This window comes from Anolis carolinensis, chromosome 6 (assembly GCF_035594765.1).
Source record: "Anolis carolinensis isolate JA03-04 chromosome 6, rAnoCar3.1.pri, whole genome shotgun sequence".
Classification (NCBI taxonomy): Eukaryota; Metazoa; Chordata; class Lepidosauria; order Squamata; family Dactyloidae; genus Anolis; species Anolis carolinensis.
The window spans coordinates 60,002,761-60,025,016 of NC_085846.1; the positions used below are offsets into that span (position 1 = coordinate 60,002,761).

Sequence of the window (22,256 nt, forward strand, 5' to 3'; positions counted from 1 at the left end):
TTTATGTTGTAATCCAATCTGAGTTCCTCGGAAGATAGAGTGGAATATAAATAAAGTATTATTGTTATTGTTATTGTTGTTGTTGTTGTTATAAAAACTGACTCCAGCAATGCATACAAGTGCATCAAAATTCAACAATAAATTAGGCCACAATTTGCAAATCAAATGATGGTTTCAGACAAAAACCACTGGAGATAAACAAAACTTTGTTGTTGGCATTGCAGCTATATAAAACCTGTATGAGAATCTGATCATGACATGTTACTTATTGTATCAGACATACACATGTTTAAACATGTGTGTGTGTGAATGTGATGAATCAACCCTCAGAATATTTTCACATAATTTTCCTTCTTTTATTCCCTAGAATACCATTAGTAGTTACAGAAAAAGGTTGCTGAAAAACACATTATTTCAATCAAACATTGCAGAACAGAATGATCCTGTTCGACCATTCTGTGACTCCCTTATTTTTGTGACCCTCTTATTTTTTTAGGAATCCCCCATCTGAGTACTTCATGCCCAATGAGCAGAGCTAGTCCTTTGCAAGTTTGAGTTTTTCTGATCTGGAGGAAGGGAGAATTCGCCCTGAACAATTCTGTACTTCAACAAATTCCAGAGTCCTCCATTGATGGTGACTCCAACTTCTTCCTAGTTGGTGCCATTTTGCTAAATCAAGGAATAGCTATTGGTAGAGCCCACTGTTAGCATGTACTGACCTATCCTTGTGGGTCCTAAATGTTTTGAACTACAACCTACATCATCTCTGAAGACTGCAACATCTTTCCAGGGATGATGGGAGCTGTAGTCCAGAGGGCACTGGATTGTAGAAGGCTGTTGTATATAATGACACCCACTGGTCAATTCGAAGTCAACTCACTAGAGAACAGAACTACATAGGGTCCAAAGGGTAGGACAGAGGATAGAACAGCTTTACATATCTACCTGTCTCTTCTCCAGGCAATGGTTTTTAACAAAGGAGACTCCGTTCTTGATAGGATGGAGTACCTAATCCTTTCTCCTGTTTATCTCCATCCCAAACACATATCTTCACTTAGCTATTTTTAGCCAAGAAAAAAGAAATTAGCAGATAAAATCAAAAACCTTTTATTTTTCATTTATTTTAATATCTACAGAAGCCCCTGATGGTGCAGCAGATTAAACTACTGAGCTGCTGAACTTGCTGATCAAAAAGTTAACAGTTCGAATACGGGGAGCAGAGTGAGTTCCCGCTATTAGCCCCAGTTTCTGCTAACTTAGCAGTTCAAAAACATGTGAATGTAAGTAGATCAATAGATCTCGCTTCTGCGGGACGGTAATGACACTCCATGCAGTTATGCTGGCCACATGACCTAGGAGGTGTCTACAGACAATGCCGGCTCTTCGGCTTAGAAATGGAGATGTGCACCATACCCCGGAGTCGGACACAACTGGACTTAATGTCAGGGGAAACTTTTATCTTTACTTAATATCTACAAGCTAACAGACAACTCTGTTTTATTTCTTTCTTGGTTTAAAGGACTCAGTTTGGCAAAGCTTGTGGATCCTGACCTGAATAAAGTGTAAGAAGTAGGTGGACTTGCCAAGAGCTGATTAAATTAAATATGACATTTGGAAGAGTGGCTGGCAGCTACCAGACAACCTGTTCTACTCATTGCCTACAGTTAATGCAGAATCCCAGAATTTGCGAGTGAACAAAGAACAAGCAGCAATTAAGCCTCCCCAAAGCAGCGTTCAAGTCCTGGTTCTCATTCATTTTTGCCAGTGATTGCTGAAGAACCAGAATGGCATATTAAAAAAGAAAAAGAGAGGTGGACATTTGATTGGACTTTAGGTCATATCCAACCAGAGAGAGTTTGTAGGGCTTTTAGAAAACAATAATGCCAGAATTATGAGATGGAACATGGGAGCTCTTGTGTTGTCGAAGGCTTTCATCACCAGAAACACTGGGTTGCTGTGAGTTTTCCAGCTGTATGGCCATGTTCCAGAAGCATTCTCTCCTGACATCTATGGCAGGCATTCTCAGAAGTGTGAGGTATACTGGAAATTAGGAAAGTGGGGTTTATATATCTGTGGAAAGTTCAAGTTGGGAGAAAGAACTCTTGTCTGAGGCAAGTGTGAATAACCACCTTGTTTAAAATTGAATGGCCTTGCAGATTCAAAACCTGGCTGCTTCCTGCCTGAGGTAAAGTATTTCTGTGTTATCAAATAATATGCTACGTTCAGCAAAGGACAAGAGGGATCCTCTCACCTCTGCAGGAGTCTACTGTATACCATGCAGCTGTAGAGAAGTCTGAAAAGGGACCACTAAACACAGCGCCCAGACATGAATCAAGGAACGTGAAAGGCACTGCAGATTAAGTCAACCAGAGAAGTTAGCCATAGCACAGCACCTGATGAACCAATCTGGACACAGCATATTATTTGAGAACACAAAAATGCCGGACCATTCTCATAACCACCATGTCAGACTACACAGAGAAGCCACTGAAATCCACAAGCATGTGGACAATTTCAACAGAAAGGAGGAAACCATGAAAATGAACAAAATCTGGCTGCCAGTATTAAAATAAATCTAAAATCAGGACAGTAAATAAAGAACAACACTGAAAACAGAGGAATCCCAGACATGAATCAATCAGGGCCAGCTAACACCTCCCACCTTCCCTCAGGCAGGAAACAGCCAGGTTTTGAATCTGTTTTTCTTTGGAATATGGTAAATTTTCAAAACATTTAACCCACTGATGCCTCAATTAGCGTAATTTTATTGGTATCTATTTTTTATTTGAAATTTACCAGTAGCTGCTGAATTTCCCACCCTCAGCTTATACTCGAGTCAATAAGTTTTCCCAGTTTTTTGTGGTAAAATTAGGTGCCTCGGCTTATATTCGGGTCGGCTTATACTCTGTCTAGACAGAAAATTTTATTTCTATCTAGACAGAAAATTGTATGTTGCATTGTTTTTCTGAATTGCTCCTATGGTGTTGCCAGGCCCCAACCAAACCTCAATATTATATTCTAGCTACAGTAGAGTCTCACTTATCCAACACTCGCTTATCCAACGTTCTGGATTATCCAACGCATTTTTGTAGTCAATGTTTTCAATATATTGTGATATTTTGATGCTAAATTCATAAATACAGTTATTACTACATAGCATTACTGCATATTGAACTACTTTTTCTGCCAAATTTGTTGTCTAACATGATATTTGGTGCTTCATTTGTAAAATCATAACCTAATTTGATGTTTAATAGGCTTTTCCTTAATGCCTCCTTATTATCCAACATATTTGCTTATCCAACATTCTGCCGGCCCGTTTATGTTGGATAAGTGAGACTCTACTGTACTTTTAAAGCTTTGGTGTCTTTCCTCTTCACTCCTTTGATGAAATTGTGGTGAGAGAAGTTAAATTAATCACATTCATGGACAGGGCTGTGGCAAAATAGATTTTCTTGAAGCCACTTGTACTTCATTAAAGGTTTGAAGTGCAAAATCCACCCCATCATTCATTATGCTGCAGGTCCCACTCTTTAATCTCCTTGCAAATTACAGACAAAGTAACTTTTGAGAGAAGATCTAGGTTCCTTTGTCAGCCAATGAAATGAAAACAGCACTTAACTCCAAAGGGAAATGTAACCATTCTTGACATTACCATAAGTCTTTTGGGTGGTTGATTCCAGGGGTACAACAGTCTTATGCTTAAGACATCAGTGATGTTCATCTGTGTGCCTCTACGCTGGTTTTTTTTTTTTTATGCCTAGAGGTACTTGCTGCATTTATACCTCAGATATTTCAAAAAAATAGGTGCAAGGCACAGGAGGACAGAGGATGAGTAAACTCTTATGTTTTGTTGGACGGTCACATTCATTGTAATATAAAGGCCTCTTTAGTACAAGAAGTTCAAAAGCACAAAAATGCTTTTGAATGGAGAATCAGAGGCCCCTTCCACACGGCTGAAAAAATTCCCACATTATTTGCTTTGAACTGGGATATACTTACTTACTTACTTACTTACTTACTTAGACGATCCCTCGTAGTTCGAGGATGATGGTCCTCCGTCTTCGCTATCTTGGGGATGGATCCGTAGATGGCTGAAGAGACCTATTCTTCATCTGCATGTTCTCCTGCAGTGAGGACATCGGTTTCCAGATGGAAGGCGGTCCCGGTCAGGGTTGGCTTGATGGGCCTCCCTCTTTGCACATTTCTCCCTTAAGCCCTCCATTCGTGCCTCTTCGAACTCCGCAACACTGCTGGTCACAGCTGACCTCCAGTTAGAGCGCTCAAGGGCCAGGGCTTCCCAGTTCTCAGTGTCTATGCCACAGTTTTTAACGTTGGCTTTAAGCCCATCTTTAAATCTCTTTTCCTGCCCACCAACATTCCGTTTCCCATTCTTGAGTTCGGAGTAGAGTAGCTGCTTTGGGAGACGGTGATCGGGCATTCGGACAATGTGGCCAGTCCAGCAGAGATGATGGCGTAGGAGCATCGCTTCAATGCTGGTGGTCTTTGCTTCCTCAAGCACACTGACATTTGTCTGCCTGTCTTCCCAAGAGATTTGCAGTATTTTTCTGAGGCAACACTGATGGAAACACTCCAGGAGTTGAGTGTGACGTCTGTAGACCGTCCACGTTTCGCAGGCGTAGAGCAGGGTTGGGAGGACAATGGCTTTATAAACAAGCACCTTGGTATCTCTACGGATGTTCCGGGACGGTCATCAAACACGCTCTGCTTCATTCTGAAAAATGCTGCACTCGCAGAGCTCAGGCTGTGCTGTATTTCAGTGTTGATGTTGACTTTTGTGGAGAGTTGGCTGCCAAGGTAGCGGAAATGGTCAACATTTTCTAATGTTACACCATTAAGCTGTATTCCTGGCATTGCAGAGGGATTAGCTGGTGCCTGTTGGAAGAGCACTTTGGTTTTCTCGATGTTCAGTGAGAGGCCGAGCTTCTCGTATGCTTCTGCGAAGCTGTTTAGAGTGGCTTGTAGGTCTTCTTCTGAATGCGCACAGACTACGTTGTCATCGGCATATTGGAGTTCTATAATAGATGTTGTGGTGACCTTGGTTTTGGCTTTCAGTCTGCTAAGATTAAATAGCTTGCCATCTGTCCAATAGATGATTTCGACTCCGGTGGGAAGCTTCCCATCAACAAGGTGAAGTATCATAGTGATGAAGATGGAAAATAAGGTAGGTGCAATAACACATCCCTGCTTGATACCTGATTCCACCTTAAATGGGTCACTTTGGGAGCCATTGCTGTCCAAGACTGTTGCCATCATGTCATCATGGAGGAGCCGCAGGATGTTCACAAATTTGTCAGAGCACTCAATTTTTTTTGGAGAATGGTCCAGAGAGCACTGCGATTCACTGTGTCGAATGCCTTTGCAAGGTCAATGAATGCCATGTACAGAGGTTGATTTTGTTCCCTGCATTTTTCTTGCAGCTGTCGTGCAGTAAAGATCATGTCCACTGTTCCTCTGGAGGGACGGAAGCCATTCTGGGATTCTGGGAGGGTGTCTTCTGAGACAGGGAGAAGCCGGTTTGCAAGGATTCTTGCGAGGATTTTCCCAGCGGAGGTTAGAAGGGAGATACTGCGATAGTTCCCTCAGTCTGTTCTATCCCCTTTCTTGAAAAGGGTGATGATGGTGGCATCCTTGAATGCTGGGATTTTCTCGGTCAGCCACACCTTTTCAATGAGCTTTTCAATGAGTTGTTGTATCAGCTCAGGTCCACCCGCGTTGAAGATTTCAGCAGGAATCCCATCAGGTCTGCTGGCTTTGTTGTTTTTTTGTTGACTGATGGCATTGCTGACTTCTTCCAAACTAGGCAGTGCTGCAAGCTCATCCCTGGTTTGTTGTTGCGGGATTTGTGAGAGGGTCTCTTCGGCCACATTGGAGCTGCGATTCAGCAGGTTCTGGTAGTGCTCTTTCCAATGTAGTGTAATTGATGTTTTGTCCTTCAGAATTTTGGTTCCATCTGATGAGTGTAGGGGCTGTATGCCATGGTTTCTTGGTTCGTAGATGATCTTTGTGGCTTTGAAAAATCCCTGAGCCTCATGGGTATCTGCAAGGTGTTGGATTTCTTCGGCCTTCTTTGTCCACCAGATGTTCTTGAGTTCTCTGGTCCTTCTTTGGACCTCAGGTTTTGCACTGGCATATATCTTTTTCTTGGCAGCACAGTTGGTGTCTCTCTGCCATGTTTGGAAGGCTTTCCTTTTGTTATCAATTAGCTGTTGGATCTCTTTGTCGTCATCGTCAAACCAGTCTTGATGTTTCTTAGTTTGGTATCCAATGGTTTCTTCGCAGGCTGTGATGATGGAGGTCTTCAGTTTGTTCCAATGTTCCTCAACATTTTCGGGGTGTTCTGTGTGTAGATGATCCTTGAGTGTTGTTTGGAGAAGGGCTCGTTTGGAGGGCTCCTGAAGGGCTTGGGTGTTCATTTTACACCTTGTTTTTCTTCCTTGGAGTCTGCGTTTGGGGACGATCTTGATAGTCATTGTGGATCGAATTAACCTGTGGTCCATCCAGCAGTCATCAGCATCTGTCATGGCTCTTGTGAGAAGCACATCACGGCGGTCTCTGGTACATGTAATTACATAGTCCAAGAGGTGCCAATGCTTTGACCGGGGGTGCTTCCTTGATGTCTTGAGCTTGTTTTTCTGGCGGAAGAGTGTGTTGGTGATAAAAAGGTTGTGCTCTCCACATTTGGTGAGAAACAAGATGCCATTCGAGTTGCTGTTTCTGGCCCCATCTTTTCCTATGATCCCTGGCCACAGGTCAGAGTCCCGTCCGACTCTTGCATTAAAGTCCCCCAGGAGGATGATCTTGTCCTCCTTAGGAATCTCCGATAGGACGGTGTCCAGCTGACAATAAAAATTTTCCTTGATGTCTTTGTTGGCATCTAGAGTTGGTGCATAGGAACATATGATGGTTACCTGTTGGTTTTTGGCAAGGGTAATTCGGAGGGTTGAGAGTCATTCATTGATGCCAGTGGGTGCTACAGTCAGGTGCTTCACCAGGTCATTTCTAATAGCAAAGCCAACTCCGTGTATTCTTCGCTCTTCTTCAGGCAGTCCCTTCCATAAGAAGGTGTAGCCTCCTTTTTCTTCCTTCAACTGTCCCTCTCCTGCTCTCCGGGTCTCCTGGAGGGCTGCTATGTCGATCTTAAAGCGTCCCAGCTCCCTTGTAATGATAGCAGTCCTGCGTACGGGGTATTCGCTGTCAGTGTTATCCAACAACGTCCATACATTCCATGTTCCAAAGTTCATTTCTCTTTTTTGGCTGCAGAGTGGTGATCCCTCTGGACGCAGCAGTCCAGTCAGGGTAAGAGAGCCAGACTATGTTTAGGGCACCTTTTCTAGCCCCTTGTCCAAGTGGGGTGAGCAGAGCGGATCCTAAAAAGGGCTGCTTAGTCATGGATACAGCTGCCGGGCTACTCAACTGCCTCGGTCCTTGAGGTAGAACGACTAAGTCCATATCCACCGCCCATGTGCCAGTCTGTGACTAGGGGCTTCCAGATTTCACAGTCCTGCCCCCGTCACCACTCACTGATCGCCATGGGACCTTTTTGGTTTGTTTTTATTTTCCTTGGAAGACGCCTGTGTGGTGCACGGCCGGTCAACACACAGCCTTCACAGAATGAGTTCCCAGCAGTGGTGTGATTAACACAACGAGAGTGGCTTCTCAGTCTGTTGCAGCCTTCTTCCGCCTTCACAGCCATTGTAACATGTATCATGTTATCCTCCGCCTGCTCTGCCATTGAGGTCTTTGGGTCTTCAGATTGTGCTTGGTCTGGAACCTCCCCTGTGGCCACTCCTGGGAGTGCATGACTCCAGTGGTTGTGCCCGCAGGTTCATCAGAACACGCAAGCCCCCTCACCATGGCAAGGTGACAATCCATCGAGGGGGGAACTTGGATATATGGCAGTGTGGACTCAGGCAGAAAATCCCACAATATCTGCTGGGAACTGGATTATCTGAGTCCACATTGCCATATAATCAGTTCAAAGTAGATAATGTGAGATTTTATTCAGCTGTGTGGAAGGGCCCTCGGATAACCCAGTTCAAAGCAGATATTGTGGGTTATTCTGCCTTGATATTCTGGGTTATTTGGCTATGTGGAAGGGCCCAGTGACATAGAGGAGCTCCATTAGGGATTTAGGATTACTATGAACAATGATAGATAAATTGGCTCAAAGGCTTCATAGTGCTTCAGCATTGGAAGTCATGGTGAAGGGTGTAAGGGTGTGGAGAAGAGGTTTTATTTTGTGTGAGATAGGGGTTTCGGGTGTGTGTATGATCTGTCGTGGATAATAAGTCATGTGTTGTTTGAATTTTATGGTGAACTCTTATATTAAAAAGCTTTTGAAGTGAGTAGAAAGCTTAGACTGAAAACTGAATAACATGTAGAAATAGAAGACTATATGTTTTAAGTTACTGATATTAATATGCATTCAATGTCAGAAATAACTGGTTGATTGACTAATGTAGATATGCATGTATATATCAAAATTATTATTGGGGGTTGTTGTATGTTTTCCGGGCTTATTATTACTTGACTATATCTGCTATTATTTGTTGTTCTGTTGTGTACCATAACTATAATAAACTATTTACCTCCCCCCCCCCCCCCCCCCGCAAAAAAAGCACAAAAGTATTTTAAGGGCAACGTCAGAGGAGACTCCAATAGAAAAGTGGATTTCTTCCTTAATTCTATTCATTAAGCATAGTATTACAAAATAAAATTCATTGCCTTAGTACAGTGGTTCTCAATCTGGGGTCCTCAGATGTTTTTGGCCTTCACCTCCCAGAAATCCTAACAGCTGTTAAACTGGCTGGGATTTCTGGGAGTTGTAGGCCAAAAACATCTGGGGATCTCAGGTTGAGAACCATTGCCCTAGTCTATCAATCTAGCCCTAGCAACCTCTACTCTTTGGCTTGAGCTCTACTCTTCAGTTCAACCCTTCTCTACTCACCTCCCACCATGAGAAAAAATATGAGTGTATTATGTGTCTTAAAATAAGAATCCATGTACACCTTGACAATTAGACTTGGGAAAAGAGCTCCTTTCTTACCAAGGTTATCTGCTGTGTGGGGGGGATAACAATTCACAATGACAGCTGGAGAGGAAAGGATTTTCTCATTAAGATTTACACTGGCAAAGCAGGGAAAATGTATGGATAACATTGGCAGATGGATGTGTGTGCATGGGATGCATTTGAAGAAAGGAGGATACATGTTAATGTGTGAGTATGGATGGATGATTGGACATGCATGAATGCAAGTGTACAAGAAACAGCAGAAGGTAGAACAGAAACATATTCCTTCATGAAGGACAATAGATTCTGAGTGATTTAAACTCCTGACAAAGGATATAAGGATGCAAAGAATATTATCACATGTTCTTGATGATATGAATATCATAAATACTGTACCAGTCACTGGCATGTTGTGACAGTGTGTGTTTTTCCAGTTTGCTAGTTCAAATGGTCTGAGAACCACAAGCATAGATTTCTATTACTGCCTCTCAGTTTTTCTGTTACAGTATTTGGCTGTTTGTTTTGTGTTTTGTATCTGTAACATAAACCTTTAAAATATTTGTACATCATTCTGGAATCCATTTTTGGATGAATCGCTGTCTAGACTGCAAACACCAGACTGGTCCAGATTTGCTTTTAATGTAATGCAGCTTGAATGTTTCACTTATAATGTCAATGTTTTGGGTTGTGCCAGTTTTAACTGTTCTGTGGTGTCCTAAATAATTATATTTTACTTGTAGCTTTCCTTTTTAATTTTAAGAGCACCTTTATTGCTGATCACTACAAAAAGATGGTTTCAAAAAATTTAAAAAACTGAAAATATATAAAATGAACAGGTTTAATCTGATTATGACATCTGTATTTTGAACACTACAGTGGTATGGCCACGTAATGAGAAGAGAACCAACATCAGTACTACAAACAGAACTACATTCGGGGATTGCAGGTCAATGACCACGTGGACGGCCAAAGAAAAGATGGATGGATACCACCTGCGAAGACATGCGTGCTGCCAACCTGAGACCTGAGGATGCCCAAAACAAAGTCCTGTGGAAATGACAGTCACAATGCTCACCCCTCATCGGGAAAATAGCTTAGAAAGAAGAATTTTAAAGACTATGATATCTAGCAAGTAGTTGTCTCTGTTTTTTCAAATTGCTGGTAGACTATGGTTTAGCCTAGACTCCTGTGGAATAGAACTCCACAGCCTGGGAGAAAACACCACGAAGACCTCCCTCATGAGTCTTCATCAGACCAGACTGGGGACCTTATCCCATGTGTGCGTGTGTGTACAGGTGGGGTAGCATCATGAAATTGTGATGTGATTGTGATTAGCATTGCAAATAAAAACGTTCAATTATTTATTACTTATCACAGGTCTTCAGAATTTGCTGGTTTCTCTGATACTGTTTTCATCCTTATCCCACAAGCGAGTGGATTGTCCACCCTCTCCCCTTTAATTTTTTTTTAAAAATAGCATCCTACTAAAGTAGCAATATTTCTTGTTTTAAATAAATTATTGAAATTGATTGAGTAGCCGCATTATGGCAGAGTACCAGGGACTTGCTGGTGGTTGGGAGACTGCCCACAGGACAACCCATTTGCCCACATCATCCTATTCAAATCAATGAAATTCTTACAGCTCCCATCCCATGCTTTTTTCTGGTACTTTAGATATGGAATATAATGGGAAAAAATTGGGGAGGCAAGTTTAACTAATTTACGACCTGGAATGAGGAAGTGCTGTCAGAGTGGATGATGAAGCAGCTGCTCCCCCCTGTGGCCAGAATCGAACATCCCCTCAGGAGAAGTTAAATTGCCTCTGTGTCTGTCTGTCTCGGTCTCTGTTTGATATGTTTATGGGCATTGAATGTTTGCCCTATGTGTGTATAATGTGATCCACCCTGAGTCCCCTTTGGGGTGAGAAGGGCGGAATATAAATACTGTAAATAATAAATAAATAAGTAATGCATCCTAGGCTCCTGAGATGATTTCTGATCGACTTCTTTCCCTTCACTGTTTTCAACTATTACATGACAAATTGTGATGGGTACAGACAGGAGGTCCCCATGCATCATGGGATGGGCTCCATCACTTTCTATTCCATAAATGGAATCAAACTATATAAAAGCTGGGGGGGGGGGGGGGAGGGGTCTCATGGGATAAGGTCCTGGGATAGTGTTGGGAATGAGAGAAAGCCCTCTACATCAGGGTTTTATAGATAATCTGTAAAGGCCTTTATAAGTTATAATGAGCACACTAAACTGTGTCCAGAAATGAATCAACATAGAGATTGCTTTTTTCAAAGAAACATAGAAAGATACTTTATATTTAATCACACCATTTTGCCATCTACGTCAGTATGGACCAAACTGACCGGATGAAGGGTCCTATAAGAAATGCTCTCATTCTTAACTGGATATATAATGGTTTGAGCCTGGAATATTCTAGATTCTAAACAAGTGCTCTATTTCACTAGGTTATATATTTTAACATGTTCACTTATGATCTACTTAGGACCTACATAGTTTGAGCTTTAATGGTTATGCTATTTCAGATGTTCGAATTTGCAATAATCCAGGCTTTAACCAATGCATTGGATAGAAGCTACCTGCATGCTTCCTGAGGTGATGCAATAGACTTTCTATTCTACCCCCCCCCCCCCCCAAACAAAGTATTTAATTTTTTCCCTTCTCATTATTCACTTCTTTGTGGCTTTGATTTTTTGTTCAGTCCTACATATGCATCTTCTTTCTTGGTCACACTTTCCCAAGTCTATTATGTTTCCCTCTTCCATCTAATAGTCCTGTAATACGGGCAGGGCCGGCCCTAGGAAATTTTCAAGTGTAAGCAAGTAGTATTTTTGGTCCCTGCATATGTGTTTGTATGTGTGTGTGTGTGCATCTTATATATACATACACATACACACAATGTGGAAAATATGTGGAAAGGTAGATAGATAGGTAGGTAGGGAGCCATGGCAGAAGAACCTTCCCTGGAGCAAGGCCTAATAATAACAATAATAATAATAATAATAATAATAATAATAATAATAATAATAAAAAATCATTCCAACAAAGGATTCCTCCAGGCAGGAAGCAGCCAAGCAATTGAAACATTTATACCTGCCCCCAACAGACAAGAGTTCTTTCTTTCTCCCACCCTGGACTTTCCGCAGATATATAAACCCCACTTGATTAGTTTCCAACCTCTAAGGATGCCTGCCATAGACGCAGGCAAAATGTCAGGAGAGAATGCTTTTGGAACATGGCCATACAGCCCAGAAAGCTCACAGCAACCCACTTGTCTTTACTGTATTACACAAATGTAATGTGCACTTCAATTTTGGAATAGTCATTTAGGCAAAAAAGATGTGGCTGAGATTGATGTAAATATGGTAATTTTAGCCTTCTTACTCAGATAGAAGCTTCAATAGGGCTACAGTAACTAGGGTTTGGCATTTTAGATAATATACTCAGCATGATAACTATGGTACTTGTCCTCTGCTGAGCATGAGAATGATGAGCAGACCTTCTTTTCAATCTCTGACAACTCTGATGGCAAAGCTGGGGTGATTTACTTGAAGTGTGGGCGAAACGTCAGTATTTTAAAAACTCTAAAATCAGGACAGTAAATAAAGAACACCACTCAGAAAACAAAGGAATTCCAGACAGGAAACAATCAGGGCCAGCTAACACCTCCCAACAAAAGATTACCCCAGGCAGAAAGCAGCCAGGCTTTGAAGCTGCAAGACGGTGGCCATTTGCAACATTCACACGTGCCTCAGACAACAGTTCTTTTCCCCACCCTGAACATTCCACAGATATATAAACCCCACTTGCTTTGTTTCCAATAGACCTCGCAACCACTGAGGGTGCCTGCCGTAGATGCAGGCGAAACGTCAGAAGAGAATGCTTCTGGAACATAGATATAAACTCACCAGAGAGACTGGGGAAACGGCCAGTGAAAGTCCGTGCAGTAGAAAGGAGATGAGGGAGGGAGGGAGGGAGGGAGGGAGGGAGGAAGGAAGGGAGGGAGGGGAAAGAGGAAGAAAGAAGACCAGAAAGGCAGAGGAGGGAGAAGGAGGAGGGAGAAGAAGGAGGGAGGGAGGGAAGAAGAGGGAGGGCGCCAGGAGATCCTCAATCAGGGCAAGCTAACACCTCCCAACAAAGGATTACCCCAGGCAAAAAGCAACCAGGCTTTGAGGCTGCAAGGCTATTTAATGCTAATAAAGGTGGCCATTTGCCATTAAATCCAATGAGAAATCGGAAAAGAACCCTTACATTTCACACCCTACAATTATAATGACGTGGCACATGGTGGTAGATCCAGTGATGGTTCTGCTAGTGGATTCCCACCCTCAGCATAAGTGATCGACAGGATTTGATTCAGAGAATTTCAGCCAAAAATCTGAATAATTATCCCATTCTAAAACTTGCTGTTGCTGATGCTGTTTTTCTAGTGAGCATCTTCCATTGCTTTTCTGTGCAGCACATGCATCTGATCCATAGCTTTATCCAGTCCTCTCATGGGTTTGTCTTCCAAGAGTATTTATGATGGATTACATAAATACGACAACCTGGTTATTTGGAATACTATTTATGTGAGCCCCGGTGGCGAAGTGCGTTAAAGCACTGAGCTGGAGACCGAAACACCCGGTGGCACAGGGTGTTAAAGTGCTGAGCTGCTGAACTTGCAGACCAAAAGTTCGCAGGTTCGAATCTGGGAAGCGGAATGAGTGCCCGTTGTTAGTACCAGCTTCTGCCAACCTAGCAGTTCGAAAACATGCTAATGTGAGTAGATCAATAGGTACCGCTCCGGCGGGAAGGTAATGGTGCTCCATGCAGTCATGCCGACCACATGACCTTGGAGGTGTCTACGGACAATGCTGGCTCTTCGGCTTAGAAATGGAGATGAGCACCAATCCCCACACTCAGACATGACTGGACTTAACGTCAGGGGGAAACCTTTACCTTTACCTTAACCTATTTATGTGAAGACTTCCTATATAATAGAGATCCAGGAATGCTTATATACAATGGGCTAGAAAATTAATGTGCACTTTAAAAAAACAAAGATGTTAGAGAATATGGCAAGATAGTATCTGGCCCTACCCACAGAGCGGGGCACACACCTGACTTGGTTTTCTGCCAGGGATGGGAGGAAGGTAGCGGTGTGGAGGAGCTCACCATCACTCCTTTGCCATGGACCGACCATCACCTGATCAGGTTTAGACTCACCGCACCCCCCAACCTCCGCAGGGGTGGAGGACCTAAAATGGTCCGCCCCAGGAGGCTTATGGATCCAAATGGATTCCTGATGGCTCTTGGGGAGTTTCCCGCCACCTCGGCTGGTGATCCTGTCGATGCTCTGGTCACCCTCTGAAATAAGGAGGTGACTAGGGCAATAGACACGATTGCTCTGGAACGTCCCCTCTCGAGTACCCGAACTAAACCATCTCCTTGGTTCACTGAGGAGTTGGCAGCGATGAAGCGAAAGAAGAGGGAACTAGAGGGCGTGTGGCGTTCGAAGCCGAGCGAGCCAAACCGAACACGGCTATGTCTCTACCTTAGGGCATATGCTGCGGCAATAGATGCTGCAAAGAACGTTTTCTTTGCAGCTAATATTGCGTCCGCAAAGAACCGTCCGGCGGAGCTGTTCCGAGTTGTCAGAGGTTTGTTATATCCCATCCCTCAAGACGGGATCCTTGACAACTCGGCAGCCCGCTGTGAAGCATTTGCTCGGTTCTTTGCGGACAAAGTCGCTTTGATCCGCTCTGGCTTTGACACCATATTAACGGCAGTCTCCGAGGATGTAACACAGGCACCTGCTTGTCCTATTTTGATGGATTCGTTTCAATTGGTTCAGCCTGAGGACGTGGACAAGGTGCTGGGAGAGGTGAGGGCTACCACATGCATCCTAGACCCCTGCCCATCCTGGCTGGTGAGAGAGGCCAGAGGGGGATTGGCCGAGTGGGTGAAGGTGGTGGTGAATGGCTCCCTTCGGGAAGGCATATTTCCAGCGAGCCTTAAATTGGCTGTGATCAAACCGCTGTTGAAAAAGCCATCACTGGACCCCACTCAATTGGATAACTATCGGCCTATTTCCAATCTCCCCTTTTTGGGCAAGGTCGTGGAACGTGTGGTGGCCGCACAACTCCAGGCATTCTTGGTAGATACCGATTATCTGGATCCGGCACAGTCTGGCTTCAGGCCGGGGCATGGTACCGAGACAGCCTTGGTCGCCTTAGTCGATGATCTACGCCGGGAACTGGACAGGGGGAGTGTGTCCCTGCTGGTTCTGCTGGACCTTTCAGCGGCCTTCGATACCGTTGACCACGGTATCCTTCTGGGGCGCCTTGCCGGGATGGGGCTCGGGGGTACTGCTTTGCAGTGGCTCCAGTCCTTTCTGGAGGGTCGTTCCCAGATGGTGTCACTGGGGGACACCTGCTCGGCCCCACAACCCTTGTCTTGTGGGGTCCCGCAGGGCTCTGTATTGTCTCCCATGTTGTTTAACATCTACATGAAGCCGTTGGGAGAGATCATCCGGAGTTTCGGGGTGCGGTGTCATCTGTACGCAGATGATGTCCAGCTCTGTCACTCCTTCCCACCTGTCACTAAGGAGGCTGTTCAGCTCCTGAACCGGTGTCTGGCCGCTGTGTCGGACTGGATGAGGGCTAACAAATTGAAATTGAATCCAGACAAGACAGAGGTCCTCCTGGTCAGTCGTAAGGCTGAACAGGAAATAGGGTTACAACCTGTGTTGGACGGGGTCGCACTCCCCCTGAAGACACAGGTTCGCAGTCTGGGGGTGATCCTGGACTCATCGCTGAGCCTGGAGCCCCAGGTCTCGGCGGTGGCCAGGGGAGCCTTCGCACAACTCCGTCTTGTGCGCCAGCTGCCTTGGGAGGTCTGACTTGGCCACGGTGGTCCACGCTCTGGTTACAGCTCGTTTGGACTACTGCAACGCGCTCTACGTGGGGTTGCCTTTGAAGACGGCCCGGAAGCTCCAACTAGTACAACGGGCGGCAGCCAGATTAATAACTGGGGCAGCTTACAGGGAGCGCACAACCCCCCTGCTAAGCCAGCTCCACTGGCTGCCGATATGCTACCGAGCCCAATTCAAAGTGCTGGTCTTGACCTATAAAGCCCTAAACGGTTCTGGCCCAATCTACTTGTCCGAACGTATCTCCTCCTATGAACCAGTAAGATCACTAAGATCATCTGGAGAGGCCCTGCTCTCGGTCCCACCTGTCTCACAGGCGCGGCTGGTGGGAACAGGGCCTTCTTGGTGGTGGCTCCCCGGCTGTGGAACGCCCTCCCCAGAGATATCCGACAGGCTCCTACCCTGCTGGGATTCAGAAGGGATGTGAAAACATGGTTATGTGCCCAAGCTTTTGATGAGTAAATGACAAAGTTGACATGGACTGATTTAAGGATGAAGAATGAGGATCTCGGACGAATGGAATTAATTATATATACGTTTTTAAGGTTTTATAATGTGTTTTAACAATGTTATTAATATATCTGTTACTTTTTTTTTTTGTCAGGAGCAACCTGAGTTGCTTCTGGGGTGAGAGAATTGGCTGTCTGCAAGGACGTTGCCCAGGGGACGCCCGGATGTTTTGATGTTTTTACCATCCTGTGGGAGGCTTCTCTCATGTCTCCGCATGGAGCTGGAGCTGATAGAGGGAGCTCATCTGCACTCTCCCCGGGTGGGATTCGAACCTGGCAGCCTTCAGGTCAGCAACCCAACCTTCAAGTCACAAGGCTTTAACCCCCTAGGCCACGGGGGCTCCTATATCTGTTACTGTTTTGTTTTTATGATTGTATTTTGGGCATTAAATTTTGCCAATTTTTGTAAGCCGCCCTGAGTCCCTTTGGTTGTAAATAATAAATGTTGTAAATAAATAAATAAATAAATAAGATTAGAAGAGTTGTCAGAATTTTCATTTATGTTTTGTTTGTGGAAAAGAGCTTCGTTTCCCCGATCTTTCTTTGAATTTTTCTTGTCAGAGTTGTAGATTTTAATGCCTTTTTGGTTCAATCTAAACAGAGGGCTCTCCTCTGCAAAGGAGGACATATGACCATCATACCTGCTTTTCCACAGTGGTTCAAAATAAGGATAGGTTTAGGTGACTGAAATTCAGGAATTTCCTAAACCATATGGTTAATATGAAATCCATAGTTCACAAGGATGCAGGCATCTGCTCCACCTTGTAAGACTTTCTATTTTAATCACCATTTAAATTTTTCATTGAAGGTATTGTGTCTTTTTGAAAAGGACACATATTTATAAAACTGAAAGCAAAAAATGCAATAATAAGTTTGTTTTTTATTGGCAGGAAGATTCTTTTAAATTACATTTTCCATTCCTGAAGACTTTTAATAAATTAGTCATAAGTTCAGAATATAAATTTTATTTTACATAATTATCACAATATCCCCTTTCCCTTTTTATAGTGGGTACACAGAGACTTGAACATTTCGATTGTGTTCATTTCATGATTTCAGATGGGGATAGTACAATTGAAGTTAAGGCTGTTAGGAAACCGCATATGAAATCAATTTTTGAAGGGGGCAGGTTGTTAAAACAACTGTTATGACATGTCTGCTTTCTCTAACACAGCAGAGGCACTGGTGTGGTGGATTTTGTGAGGGCTTTGTACATAAACAACATTTAATGTGCCATGCCTTACAAGCCTGCCAAATGTTCTTGATGGACCAGATGCCAGCGTACCACCTCAGTGCTTCATATCACTTTCATTTAATTAGGATGTCATTATCCACGGTGTGCCAAACATTATTTAGAGAATTCAGATGGTGTTGTATCAGTGTGAAGGAGAGCAGGTCAGAAAAAAGGTAGTAAGAGGGGAGAAAAGACAACGCTGCCAAGGGCATATGGTAGTGGTGTTTAAAAAAGAAATGTTGCATAGTAAGGAGATGGCAGGAATTCTGAAAATAATAAACTAATAGGAAGAAGTGGGGTCCAAAGGAGAAAGACAGAGTGGGGAGCAGGTGAAAGGAAACTAATAGGAAGAAGTGGGGTCCAAAGGAGAAAGACAGAGTGGGGAGCAGGTGAAAGGAAAAGGCTCAGGTCTAGATCAGTTATAAACCAAGTCGATTATCATGTCCCTTCTCCAAAGATCCCTGGGAACTATTTGACATCCCCTGAAAGTAAGACCTAGCGCATCTTTGGGAGCAAAAATTAATATAAGACACTGTCTTATTTTCGGGGAAACACGGTATTATTAGTCGTAATTCTTCTACTACTACTCCTCCTCCTCCTTACAGTTTCTTGGCCTGCCATAGAATAACATTAAACTGCATTATATTGTAGCGCAGACTCATATAAACCAGCTCAATGCTGTTAAACTACATTCTGAAACTGCATTATATGGCAGTGTAGATGAGGCCATGGTCCTTGTGGATCTATCTCAGCAGTAGAAGGCCCGCTCATTCATTTGTGGAATATAAATAAATTCAGGTGGAATATAAATAAATTCAAATCAATTAATAGTCAATCCCAACTCAACCCAAGGATGCTCAGAAGATAAAACTTAGTACCCTGTTTCCCCTAAAATAAGACATCCCCAGAAAATAAGACCTAGTAGAAGTTTTGCTGAATTGCTAAATATAAGCCCCCCCCCCCCCCCCCCGAAAGTAAGACCTAGCAAAGTTTTTATTTGGAAGCATGCCCAACGAACACCAGAGCATGCAGGATTGGTAAATGTACGTACCATAGAGTGTTGTACATGGAAATATTGGAAGTAACAAGAAATTCTTGATAGGATTCATAGTTTGTCTGGTTATGCTGGTTTGTGATAACTACTGTACAGTATATAATAAATGTTCATTTTTTGTTCAACAATCAATGTGAATTCTTCTTCATGGAAAAATAAGACATCCCCTGAAAGTAAGACCTAGCGCATCTTTGGGAGCAAAAATTAATATAAGACACTGTCTTATTTTCGGGGAAACACGGTATTATTAGTCGTAATTCTTCTACTACTACTACTACTCCTCCTTACTCTTTTTCTTCCTCCTCCTCCTCTGCTTCCCTTAGTAATCATGTGGCTAGCAGATTGGGGTGAAAGATAAGAAGTTCCTTGAGAGGGAAAGAAGCAGAAGGACATTTCTCTTAGACTGCAGTATTCAAATAAGAATAACCAAGAATTCAAATGTATTCGTGAGAAGAAGCTCAGAGCTTTTGAAAATAGCTGAAGAGTGTGTAAGATAGTCCACTTTTCCAGATATATTACATGCCACTCACACATGCTCACACAAAAAAAGGGGAAGCAGTGGCACTCTTTGACTTAAATAAATGCATTCTTCTCTACACGTTTCCTTCTCCTTTTTGGTCATCTTCAAAAAAAGGCTGGAAAGCAGCCTGCTGTAGATGCTTTAGCTGGGGATCCTGTATTGAGCAGGGAGGTGGCTTCTTCCAACTCCATCTATATATATAAAAGGGTAATGAAATTTCGGCCAAGGACAAAACAACAAAACTACACATCCCAGAAACACTAAACTTGGCAGCACAACCCGTCATCCATGCCTCTACGTTCATACAACAAACAGCTGCAGCTACTCCAGAAAATGGCCAGGCTTTGAGACTGCAAGGCTATTCACTGCTATTCCACCTGGCCAACAAAGGATTCCCATAAGCCACAGCAACGCGTGGCTAGGCAAAGCTAGTGATTCTATGACTTTATTACATCAATAAAGAAAACTCTTCTTAGCTTCTTTGTCTCTGGAAAATAATTAGAAATTATTCTTAATGTACTTCCCTCTCATTGAGGAGCTTCCATTGCCCTGTTCCTTCTTGCAAGGTGTGTATACCAAAAGCATGCATACATACCAATGTTAAAGAATAGCTTGCAGTTCTGAAAGTGTTCTCCTCTTTTGCATGTGAAATTCAGGCAAATGATAACAGCAGAACATTTTTTTCTTTTAAAAATGCAGTATTGTTCTAAGAATTTCACAAATCCACCCTTGAAACCATAAAACCTAAATATTTATTTTAAACTAAGAGGGCAAAAAATCCTATACACAATTACCTGAAAGTAACTTTTATGAGAATTAGCAAGAGTAATGATTGAGTTGATTTGGACAGAATTATGCAGAACCCTCAAGGATTTGCTCAACAATAAAATAAACTTTGGAAAAGAAAATTAGTATTTTTTTAAAAGCACTACCTGATTGTTTCAGTGAGAAAATAACATTTAAAAACTTGGTATTTGACTTAATTCTAGAACAAAACATTACTATCCTGGCCTGTTCATAACTGAAGGTAATTCAGTTCATTCTGTGAATCCCAGTCCTAGCTCTCCTAAGGCAGTGGTTCTCAACCTGTGGGTCCCCAGATGTTTTGGCCTACAACTCCCAGAAATCCCAGCCAGTTTACCAGCTATTACAATTTCTGGGAGTTGAAGGCTAAAACATCTGGGGACTCACAGGTTCCAAGGCATGGCTTGAGAAATCTCTTCAACTGCATCTACCTTTGTTCCTAAAGCTCCCAACTTCAGGCACCCAATTGAAGTAGCTAAAAGGAGAAACAGGAGAGAATGGGACCTCTCTTAAACTAAGCTGAGCTAGAAAAAATGCATTTGGAGATAAAAGGCCCACCCACATACCATATATAATGTATTAAACTGAGGACAGGTCTTGGAGCCCAAATTAAGGATTTTTGGATAAGGTGTGGGTTATTCTACAAAGAGGGGAAAGCACCAATTTCACCCTATTGTTCTTGTTGCCCCAGTGCATCATTTTCCCTACCAATGCATTCAAAAAAGCCAGAAGTGGTGCTATGATGGAGAGAGTAGAGGGAATTGGTGCCTCTTTCAGGTTCTTCCAGGCTGGGCTAAATCTACTCTACTTAGAGAAGGAAACCATTCCTTTTTATATGAGACTTAAGGTACATTATTCAAATTGACCCATAGACATAGGGTGTTGGGTTGATTTGACTAAAATTTCTAGACTTACACATGAATATGTAGGATACCTGTAGATTCTGCTGCTAGCTTGCTGCAACAATATAAAAGTAACTGGAAAAATGAAATGCAAAGGTTAACGCTGTGCTCACTAAAATGACATTTTGTCATTTTTTTGCCATTCATTAAAGAGGGAAGGGAGGGAGGAGAGCATACAGCTAATATGTCGCCTGCTGTGTCTTACCGATTAGCTATTGTCACCCTCTTTGATGTCTGTTTCTCCACTTGTTTTGTTGTTCCCTGCGGCTTGGAGATGCAGTTATGCCACTGAAGTGTTATTGGAAACCTAGTTTTCTGTTTGGTTTGCCAGAGCATAGGAGAAGGATTAAGAAACAATGCTGTCCTCCTTTAGCCTGTATGCAATTTCATTGTATTTATAGGTTAGATCAGGCTCCATTGAAATGCAGAGCATGTCAGGGTGCAACAAAGAACAGCATCATCAAAGCTGGTCTTTTCGCAACCTGACTACAAGAGGACAGAGGAAGGAGACCATTTGGCAGGATAGGCTGATTTATGACAGGGTCTGGTCTTCAAACGTGGGAAAGGACCAAAGGAAAGGGAGGTGTGGATGGAGAAGGAGGAGGGGGGAGGCAACAACCCCATATACTGAGGGGAAAAGCGGAAGAGAGTCAGTAAAAGCTTTTGCAGTCATCTTGGCAAGGCGGATTCAATAAAGTTTTCCATTGCGACCAGCGGTGTGAGCCTATTTCTTGGGTCCTACACCTTCCAGGAGCGGACAGAGCAGTACAAGAATGGAGAGAAAGAGTTTCCCCCTCTGTCTTATATTACAAAGACTTTGGGGAGTACGTAATAGAAATTGAGAGAATAAAGGAGTTAGAATATGAGATGTATGGGACTTATCGAGAACAGTATTAAGCGAGCAAAACTGTTCAAAAGGAGTAAGTGAGCCCGTATTCAGGGCCGGTTCAAGGCTATACGCAACTACGCGGCCGCCGGTGGCGCTGTTGTCCCAGGGGCGCCAGAGGCGCCTGTGCGTGTGCATGCGCACGCGCGCACCCCTGCCTCCTCCTTCCAGCCAGGGTTTCAATCAGAAACCCCACACCAACATTCACGCACAGCACCATCGCCCAAAAGCGCCCTCCCTCTTCTCCCTCCCTCCTTCCTCTGTCACCTGGTCTCCCTTTCTGCCTTGAAGCCAGGCTTTGAGGCTGCGGAGGGGGCGGGGGCGGGGCCTAAGGGCACGGAGGGCACGCACCTCCCAGGAGACCACGC

The 22,256-nt window shown here is 43.5% G+C and overlaps 1 protein-coding gene across 1 annotated transcript in view; it reads right to left on the reverse strand.

The window, feature by feature from the left end:
- itga9 (integrin subunit alpha 9) overlaps window positions 1-22,256 on the reverse strand; it is a 404,663-nt gene that overhangs the window by 172,897 nt on the left and 209,510 nt on the right. The window lies entirely within an intron of this gene.